Below are 11,156 nucleotides of genomic sequence, written 5' to 3'. Positions count from 1 at the left end.
AACTGCGGGTTCAAAAATTGTCTTCCAAATTTTCCCTCTATAACACTTCGTTGACCGGGCTACCCGGAGACTTCTGCTAGGCTACTGCAAATATTGACAACATGGTAAACAGCTAGAAGGAAAATAGAAACTCAGGAAGTGAAAGTGCAAATTTTTAGTGAGAAAACATGGAGGACCCAAGACATAACCTATAAACTTGGGTGTTGATAGGAAATGACATTGGGTAATACGGCGTGGCAGAACATCCGAATGGATCTCTCTGCCGATAAAAGCTATAAAAATAAGACGGAAATTCGATGAGCGCTACTAATCAAAAATTGTTTGTCTCATTATCTTCCCGGGCTGACAAATAATTTTTGAATAGTAGAGCTCATCGAATTTCCATCTAGCTGTTTACCCTGTTGTCAATATTTGAAGTAGCAGAAGTCTTCGTGGTGAATTACAGCATTTAATTTGGATTTTCGTTTAATAATAATCATAATAATTTATATTGGATTGAAGTTGATAACTTACCGATCAGTTTGTGAAAATTTCCATCTTCATCCGGAGTAATTAAGTACAGCTGGCCAAAAAGGCAGTCACCCCAAGCGCCCCCACACCAGTTGATCAATCTCAACTGCAATGAAAAACAAACCAACTATAGTGAGGTCCACGTTATAATGGCAGTATTCGATTAAATTGGTGTTGCTTTGCTTGTCTATCATTCGACAAAGTACAAAAAATGCTTGAGAAATGTACTGGAAACAGTAGGCTTGTATGTCAAGTCTGAGGAAACAAATCTAACCAGCAACAAAAATATCCACACACACCATACAAGAAGCTATATGAAAATTTGCCTATACCACAAGTACGGTTAGCAAAGACCTTGAGAAGCCATGTAAATGTAGGTTTGAGACTCTTCAATCACCTTCCATTAGAAATGAGAAATTTTGAAGTTTTTAAAGTTTAAAGATGCGTTTTACAATTTTCTAGTCAAAAATCCCTTTTACAGCTTGAAAGAGTACTATGAGAAATGAATACGTTGAATGTATAACGACTTTTAAAAAATGTATAGTTTGATTTTACTATGTCTATTGATTTTGCTTATCTATATATATAAAAGCGAAATGGCACTCACTCACTGACAGACTGACTCTACCGGACCAAAAACGTTCAAATTTGGTAGGTATGTCCAGTTGGCCCTTTAGAGGCGCACTAAAAAATCTTTTGGCAATATTTCAACTCTAAGGGTTTAAAATTCGTCTTTTAGCATGTATATTCTTCTTATTTTCTTAATTATAATTGAAAATGTCCATACAATGTTAATATAGAACTATAATCTAGTGAGAGTACCTCTTCGAAACAGTTGTTACACTGGTAACTAAATTAATAATTTGTCAGGTGGCATTAAGTTGAGTTGACTTTGTTAGGTTAGCACCAAGTTGAAGATTGAAATGCATTTATCGCGGAAAAATTGATTGGGCACTGCTACTTCAATCAGAGCTATTCCTGGATACTAAATTACTAGCCGTCAGGCTCGCTTCGCTTGCCATATCCGTTTAGCCAGATGTTTAGTCTAAACCCCCGACTGGATCGTCCTAACATATGATAAAAATGCTCAAATGAAAAATGCAGGCGAGCAAAGCGAGCCTACTGATCTCAATCTTGGACGATCCAGTCGGGGGTCCAGGGGGCGGAGCCCCCTGGCTAGACGGATATGGCGAGCGAAGCGAGCCTGACGGCTAGTACTGTATATAACTATATTAAGATGAAGTTGAATATTAAAACTATCACGACAATGTCTCATGCAATCATGTAATTGTTCTTGGACAAATAAAAAAATATTCTTGTTATGTTAGTTCGTGTCACTATAATCATCTAACACTATAATCATAATCTATACTACTATTATATCTAAACTACTTATAATGAAGTTCAATACTCATTGAACGAAAATTTCAATACCGGTACTTATTGAATTAGTTGATTCCTTAGTATGTTTTTTCTCAAAAATATCATTGTGACAAGATTTTTTATATTAAACTGACGGAATTGTGCATTATTTCCTTTTATTTTTTCATGAGGAATGAATAAATTTTTGAATTGAATTGGAACTAGTAGCTGACCTGTTGTACGTTGAGAATGGGCTGTTGTTGCTGCCATACCAGCGTTCATTCAGTGAATCACCAGCATTGCCTTTCACAGCCGTCTTTTTCCAGTTTGTAATACTAGTAGTTCTGTGAACAGTAGACCTCGCGCTCAGTAAGTTACATTGACCTGTTATGTTTTCTCAAAAATTAATAAATAATTTATCAATTTAAAATGTCTAGAAAAATTCTAAATACACATAGAGCTTTCTGTCCTATCGTACCGTGACGTGTCGTCCCGGAATGTGAGTGTGAGCGCTGTTATAAGGTTTGGCATTGCCTTTCACAGCCGTCTTTTTCCAGTTTGTAGTATTCAGCTTCTGAATAGATCTTCAAGTGCGAATACTGCGCGTATCTGCGAACAAAAACAATTTCTCAATTAATGAGACTGAAAATTTGTATAATTTATAAATTCTAAATTCCTAGTTTATAAATAATATCGGCGACCGAGCTTCGTTCTGGAGTACAAAAGCAAAAAACATTTATTACGAAAGAGGAAATTATAATAACATTCATAGTTCTTACAGAAATGTTCTATCTAATCACAGTAAATTGAGATTAATTCCCAGAAGAATGCTCAAATTTTCCTCACAAAGGCCTAGTTGCACAAAAGCCTGAAAAATTTTAATCCTGATTAATTTCACGTGAACCAAATCCGAGAAGACCATTTCAAAAAGATGGATCTACTGGAATTAATTAGGATTGAAAATAACCCGGTTTTTTTGTAACCGGCACTAAGTACCTGATTGAATGATTACAAAAGTTCAACAGCTGAGTCATAATTTTGACACAGTCCCACACACATGAACTCGCTCACTCACTTCCATCACCAATATAACAGACGACGAAATAATTATTATCAGCTGCTTTTTTCTTAAGCAGGAATAATTATCATTTAATGTCCTTTGGTCAGTTTTCCCAGGGATGAGACCTAGTGCAATCGAATCTTTATATTATAATCCTACTATGTTCTGAATTTCGTGAGAATCGTTAGAGCCGTTTTCGAGATCCGGTGAAATACAAACATCTAAACATATAAACAGAAGTTGCTCGTTTAATAATATAGGATTTTGGACTCAAAATAGGACAAACATCATGAAGTGTTAACATAACCTATTTTTGGACAATTTCTATCTAAATTTGGGAAAGGAACAGTTTTGGGCTTTAAGCCTGTTGCTCCTTCCCCAATCATTCATAGTTGAGAATGATATTGCATCACTATCAATGTATAAATAAAAAATCAACAACAGTTGATGTAATGACCGGCCTGACAAGTAAATGTAAGAAATGTCTGTGTAAAAGACGAAGGTAATACAAAATGAGCATAAATTATTGAACACATTTCATATTAAATCTCAAATCATTTTAATGAACTATAGTGAGGTCCACGTTATAATGGCAGTAGCCTATTTGATGCAACATTGGTGTTGCTATCCTTGTCTATCATTCGACAAAGCAGATTTGCTATCCTTTTCTAGCTCTGCAATGTGGCCAGATCGTTCTCACAATGTATGAATATAATTAATTAACAAAATATTTAGGGCCGGTTTCCGAGCTCGGGATTTGGCTAAGTTCTAGACTTTAATCAGCTGGAGAAAGAAAATTGGCTTTCCAAAACGGGGCGTAGTCGTAGTCATTGTCAAAGTCACGTTTGAATTAAATTTCAAAAAACTGGAAAATTAAACACAAAATGAGATAAAGAGAAAATAGTGTAAAGTTTCAGCTATTTGGAATTATTTAGAAATGTTCAATTTCGTCAAGGAAAAACGTTTCCAATTATAGAAATGAGAAAATAAAAACTGCGACTACGCCCCCCCGTTTTGGAAAACTAATTTTCTGATTCCAGCTGTTTAAAATCTATAGAGCTAAGCTAAATCCCGAGCTCGAAAACCGGCCCCTAATCTTAGTTCATGATAAAATATATTTTATTGACGAATAAGATGCAATAATTTCAAACAAGACTTAACAGTTAATATTACATCAGATATACCGGTATCAGACCCTACATTCTATAGAAGGCAGCAGCAAGGCAGAGAATCGGCATCGCTGTCCTCCTATCTTTCTCCACCGCCATTACAACTTGTGCCTCACTTTGGTTCTATGACATTTGGATGGAGATGATGACACTATTCCATGTTATGTTGGCCTGTGCCAATCTGCATGAACTGCTATTATAATTAATTTTAATAAGAATTTCAAAAGCTTGTAACAATATCAGAAACACTGATCTCATAAACACTATTAATTACTATTACTATTTATTTACTATATATTATTAATTACTATTACACATAAATACTATTAATTACTTACTTCTATAATTCCTTTTTGAATGAGGCTACTGGATCTGTCGACACCTCGTCGGACTTCGCTAGGGCTGATGCCCCCAGCCAGCTCCAGCCTCCCCCCCCCTTCGTTCAGCCACGTGACTGCCAATTTATTCACTCGACCACCTGCTAACAAATTATTCATTTCTTCATTCAAACACTAACAGGTGACCCGTGCTCTTCAACGGTCATCTATTTAAAGCACCTATTGAATTTAGTTTCATAGTTCCATGTTGATAAATTGAAAGTATCAACAACTGTAATAATTTACAATAGAAGAACTATCGATTGGGCTTCCATTCAATTTGTAAGATAAATAGATTGTAATTATTTAATTAACAAAATGAAAATAGGCATAAAGCACCTATTGAATTTAGTTTCATAGTTCCATGTTGATAAATTGAAAGTATTAACAACTGTAATAATTTACAATAGAAAAACTATCCATTGGGATTTCATTCAATTTGTAAGATAAATAGAAATTGTAATTATTCAATTAACAAAAATGAAAATAGGCATATAACCATTCTCGGTAAACTAAGAATCTATTGTGCGAAATTTCAAGTTCAGACGTGATGATGTGTCGCTCATGTATTTCCATTCCCGTACATGAATAAGATTATTGCTTCCTTCCTTTATTATATAGTAGAGAAGTATAAATATAAAAGAATAAAATATAAATAGAAGAATAATTATAAATATCTAGGGACCGAGTATTGCTCTGGAGTACAAAAGCATAGAAATTTAAAAGGAAAATGGAATATGTTATTTGTGCAACTAGTGCGCAAAGTGACAGTTTGCTGCACCGAAAGAAACGTTTACGCCCGAGCCGTAGGCGAGGGCGGAATGGTTTCTTGAGTGCAGCAGAGGAACTTTGCGCACGTATTCACATTAAGTTTTTCTACAGTACCATTGAATATGAAAAGTGGGTAATTGGGGTAAATGCCGAAATCCATCAAATAAACTTAGTATGTTTTGAATGGCGGGGGGCAGCTGTGGGTGGTGTGCTGTGGTGGCACTGTGCTGTTTCTGTCCTCGTTATAATATAGAATTAATAATTAGCGCGTTGTGCTTCGTTGCACCTCTGCTCACTATAGCAGCCCAGTCACTGTTACCAACTTCATTTTGATTTTGCTGCACTGTTGCTCCATATAACCTACTAAGTATTTTGCGTTGCCATGTTGCAAATCTGGAGTGCAGAAAAATGTTTCCCGCACTAGAGCGGAAAAGTGATTCTTGCGTTCTGTAATCAGTGCAGCAATGGCCACTTTTCAACGTAACTGTAGGAAAAATATATTAATTTACAGTTTATATCTAGAATGATATACTATGTTTGCTACAATATTAGTTCAATATCGGGGGACCGAGCTTCGCTCTGGAGTGTTAATGCATAGAGAAACAATAGCATAAGTAGATATCCCATGGCATAGGGCGTTTATGTCGCAACTTTTACTGTTATCTCAAGCCGATAGCCCACGTAGTTCTTTCCCGTGAAGCTTTATGACACTGGTAGTCTCTCATATTGTGCCGTTCATACCTCTTACCCGGTCAAAACAGTAAAAATAAACAATAATCGACAGTAATCGGCTTGATATAACAGTAAAAGTTGCGACATAAACGCCCTATACCATGGGATATCTACTTACGCTATTGTTTCTCTATGGTAAAAGCATAGAAAATTTGTAACGAAAGATCAAGTTTATTAGAATTTTATATTTATTTATTCATTTTCTCAGTCGTACAATTATTTTTAGAGTTATATGAGACCTAGTGCAATCAAATTTCCTTATCATAAACCTACTTTGTTCCAAATTTCATGAGAATCATTAGAGCCGTTTTCGAGATCCAGTCACATACATATAATAATTATATAAACATATAAACAGAAATTGCTCGTTTAATAGTATAGGATAGGATTATACTATCATAGAGAAACAATAGCGTAAGTAGATATCCCATATGGTATAGGTCGTTCATGTCACAACTTTTACTGTTATCTCAAGCCGATTACTATCGATTATTGTCGATTTTTACTGATTTGACCGGGTAAGAGTGTATGAACGGCACAATATGAGAGACTACCAGCGTCATGAAACTTCACAGGAAAGAACTACGTGGGCTATCAGCTTGCGATAACAGTAAAAGTTGTGACATAAACGTCCTATACCAAGGGATATCTACTTATGCTATTGTTTCTCTTGGAACTATTCTAAACTAATAGCATTATAATTGACGAGCGAAGTGAGGTCAAAGATTCAAGTCAACGGTATTGCATTTCTTATTTATGTTTACATGTTTATATGTTGCACATTTACGGCGGAACGCAGCAATAGATTTTCATGAAATTTGACAGGTATGTTCCTTTTTGAATTTCGCGTCGACGTATACATGTTTTTGAAATTTTGCATTTTATAGATAAAACAAAAGGAAAAGGAATCTCCTTCGAACGCAAATATTACCGTAAAAATCAGACTATAGAATTATTCATCACAAAATCAGCTGTCGAGTGGATTATTAATCGCATGCAATTTAATATCTCAATGTAACTTGGTAAAAAGTCAGCTGCTGTGTGAGCTATTAATTGCATGCAATTTTTATGCACTATAGAATGCACTATCAATTGCATGCAATGGCGCACGCAATTAATAGCTAAACATAGTATTAATTCCTCTCCACCTTTTTCTGATATCTACTCGAGCTGGCCTGTTGCCAGTTGTCTTTAGCTTCTGTTGTTAGCATTTTCGATACACCAACCCCAACAGCCATTAGCCGTTATCACACCGATATCTCGTCGACACGACATACAGACAGGATTTACTCTGATGGACAGTATAAGAGGAGGCTGAGAGTTATAACTGCGCGAGGTCTAATGTTCACAGAACTAGTAATTTATATTGAGTTTTGTTTAAATTCATTCAATCCTATTTCAATTTAATTATGTCGATTTAATTTCTTGGCGGATAATATTATTCTCGTGAGATCAGCTGTTTGAATACTAAATTTCACCTCAATTCTATCCTAAGCAGAACGGCGGGGTCAAAGATTGTCTTCCAAACGTTTCCCTCTATACCCTTCTATGAGCATTCATTGCCTGGACTGTAATGTTGCTGCATTCTTATTTGATGACACAACCGGTTCCATCGGGTATTATAATCCCGAGAAGAACAATCTTTGGAGAAGAACATTTCTGTTAACTGAAAAACACAGTTCTATTTTTGTCACATCTACAATGTATTACACTTGCACACATGACTGCAGGATGCATGACTACATGACTACAGCTGAAGATGTGTTGGTTTCAACACGAAACTGCTGCCCTGTGTAAAAGTCTAATAAATGTGGATGTGACAAAAATAGAGCTGTGTTTTTCAATTATGGTGAAATTCCACATCATCAACTGTCATTCAACAAATTTTATTGAAATTTCTCTTCATAGAAATAATGATAAACTGTTCAAATCAATAGGATGTAGGAAGAAGGCTGATAAGGAAAAAGGAGTAGAAGAGCGAGAGAGAAAAAAGAAAAATAAAGGAATGAAGTTGATAACTTACCGATCAGTTTGTGAAAATTTCCATCTTCATCCGGAGTAATTAGGTACAGCTGGCCAAAAAGGCAGTCGCCCCAAGCGCCCCCACACCAGTTGATCAATCTCAACTGCAATGAAAAACAAACCAACTATAGTGAGGTCCACGTTATAATGGCAGTATTCGATTAAAATTTGTGTTGCTTTGCTTGTCTATCATTGGACAAAGTACAAAAAATGCTTGATGAAATTTACTGGAAACAAGTAGGCTTGTATGTCAAGTCTGAGGAAACAAATCTAGCCAGCAAAAAAAATATCCACACACATCATACAAGAAGCTATGAAAATTTGCATGTACCACAAGTACGGTTAGCAAAGACCTTGAGAAGCCATGTAAATGTAGGTTTGAGACTCTTCAATCACCTTCCACTAGAAATGAGAAATTTAGAAGTTTTTGAAGTTTAAAGATGCGTTTTACAATTTTCTAGTCAAAAATCCCTTTTAATCTAGCTCCGCAGTGCAGGCTGGTTGCTTGGCTGAATCGGACTAGGCGCTGAGACAGCAAATAATAGCAGCGTTGGTGAGAATGCGAGCGGCCGCAGTAACATCTTCCACCCAGCAATGGTCGGCGTAGTTCCGCCTAGCGGACAGACGAAAGATCAATCCAGTCGGTTATTTGATCCCTCCAGCCAGGCTCAGCCAAGCAGCCGAGACAATAGAAAATGGAGTGGCGGGCTTATTCGCGTTCATCAGCAGTTTTCTTTCTCACTATTATTTTGATTTTTGTGTGTCAATAATAACTCCAGTCACCAGTAAAAAGTTCCCAGAAACGTGGTGTATACCATATTAATGACTTTCATGATGATTTTTAATTATTTAAAAACATTGTGACATTCTGAGCCTTTAGGCTAAACTTGGGTCGCTGGACGAATCTCGCGCAATCAGAATTTCTCTATCACGAAAAACAACGAAAAAAACAAGCTGTTGATCTTCCGGCAACCGTTAACAGTCATCCTGCAATGCGGCAGAAACACTTCCAAGCCAGACACCCATCTCGAATGACAAGAACGCCAAGCTGTAAGAAACCATCCTGCACTGCGGCGCTAGGTTTAGAGCTTGAAAGAGTACTATGAGAAATGAATATTTGAATGTATAATGACTTTTAGAAAATATATAGTTCGATTTTATTATGACTTACATTGTATACTAGCAGGTAACCCGTGCTCCGCAAGGGTCTATTTTAAAACTTGACAAACTGAAAACTTGACCGAGTGGAACCTTGAAGATTTGAATACGCCAAGAACCATCCTCGGTTAATTAAGAATCTATATGCAAAATTTCAAGCTAATTTCAGTCCAATAGTTAAGACATGATGATGCGTCAAACATAATTTTCCTATACCGTACGTGTATAAGCCGGTTCTTTCCTTTATTATAGTATAGATTAAGTTTTTCAACTTGGTACTAACATAATAAAATGACAGAACTCAAATCTTGTTTAGAAACCTTTCTCAATTTGATGTCAACCTGACAAAATTGGACAAGTTATTAATTTAGTTACCAATTTTAACCATCTGTTTTGAAGAGGTAGTCTCTCTAGATTATAGTTCTATATTAATATTATGGTGTGTACAATATTATAATATATTCATGTCCCATGAATGAAATTTGAAAATTAATTCTGAAAAATCTAGAAGGAAAATTGAAATTTGGGCTTTGAGGTGCACGAGATTGATAGTTTTAGAATCTTTGTACAAAATTTGGAGGTCTAAATCATTCCCGTTTTTCCGGTATGCAATCCACAAGTTGACATTTTTTGATGCGAACAAACACAACCCTACTCTCTCTTATTATATAGATAAATATATTAAGATGTAGTAGAATATTATAACTATCACGACAATGTAATCATGCAATCATGTAATTGTTCTTGGACAAATAAAAAAAATTCTTATGTTAGTTCGTGTCACTATAAAGGTGCGTACAGATATACGCGCCGCGAACATGAGCAATTCACTTTTAATCAGCTGATTATATCTGTATTTTTACAGAAACGGTAAGATACATATATAAAAAGCTTGCCATCAGCTGATTAAAATGAATTGCTCATGTACGCGGCGCGTATATCTGTACGCACCTTAATAATCTAATACGAACATCTATATCTATGGTACTTATAATGAATATCAATACTCATTGAACGGAAATTTCAATACTTCTTGAACCACTTAATTCCTTATGTTTTTTCTCAAGAATATCATTGTAACAAGAGTTTTTTTATATTAAACTGACGGAATTGTGCATTTTTTTCAACTTTTCATGAGGAATAGAGAACGTTTTGAATTGAATTTGAACTAGTACGGTAGCTGACCTGTTGTACGTTGAAAATGGACTGTTGTTGCTGCCATACCAGGGATCATTCAGTGAGTCTCCATCATTATTGCCTTTCATAGCCGTCTTTTTCCAGTTTGTAGTATTCAGCTTCTGAATAGATCTTCAAGTGCAAGTACTGCGCGTATCTGCGAACAAAAACATTTTCTCAATGAATGAGACCAAAAAGTTTTTTTTTCAAACAGATTTTTTCTATTAAAAAACCACACTTTGACAGGTAGGTATCAGTGTAGGCTAGGTAGCTACCGGCAATCGAATTTTGTATGAGTTTTATGAAAATCGCGCGGAGTAACTAATTAAAACCACCAATAGAATAAAAAATAAACAATGTAATCCAAACAAAATAACACATTAATATCGAGCCTTCAATTGTTTTTTCATACAGAATTCAATTCAAAACATTATCATGACTACTGTATAAAATGGCCGACTGTAGATAAGTTTAGGCTAGGTAGCTTGGAATTCAATGATTTTCATTGAAAAAATATATTGAACCACAAATAATGTAACGAGTATCAAATTACATTGAATGTAATTTCAAACATAATTTAAAGAACATCTAGATCCTCAAATTAAATATAAAACAAGAGTATTTTGTACTTACAATACAGTATCACAACTTCACAAGTTGCAGCCTACACCGGTTTTTGCTTTTTGCAAAATCTTGCAGGTTCCAGGTTGCTGCAGAGTTGAAAACCAGATGGTACAGCCCACGACATCTAGCGGTGAACTCAAAAACTACTACAACAACTGGCGGCTAATTTGAATTGAGCGATTTCAGTAGGCTATG

General features: G+C 35.6%; 1 long non-coding RNA gene across 1 annotated transcript; it reads right to left on the bottom strand.

Annotated features, from left to right (window-relative positions):
* Window positions 1-4,505: 4,505 nt before the first annotated feature.
* On the bottom strand, window positions 4,506-10,488 carry LOC120355957. The gene is made up of 3 exons (XR_005573877.1): window positions 10,347-10,488; window positions 8,005-8,107; window positions 4,506-4,582 (listed from the first exon to the last, which is right to left on the bottom strand). It is a non-coding gene; the product is annotated as an uncharacterized LOC120355957 (long non-coding RNA).
* Window positions 10,489-11,156: the final 668 nt, after the last annotated feature.

Source organism: Nilaparvata lugens, unplaced genomic scaffold, assembly GCF_014356525.2.
Source record: "Nilaparvata lugens isolate BPH unplaced genomic scaffold, ASM1435652v1 scaffold5363, whole genome shotgun sequence".
In the NCBI taxonomy this organism is placed as follows: domain Eukaryota; kingdom Metazoa; phylum Arthropoda; class Insecta; order Hemiptera; family Delphacidae; genus Nilaparvata; species Nilaparvata lugens.
This window is presented reverse-complemented; position numbering and strand designations above follow the sequence as displayed.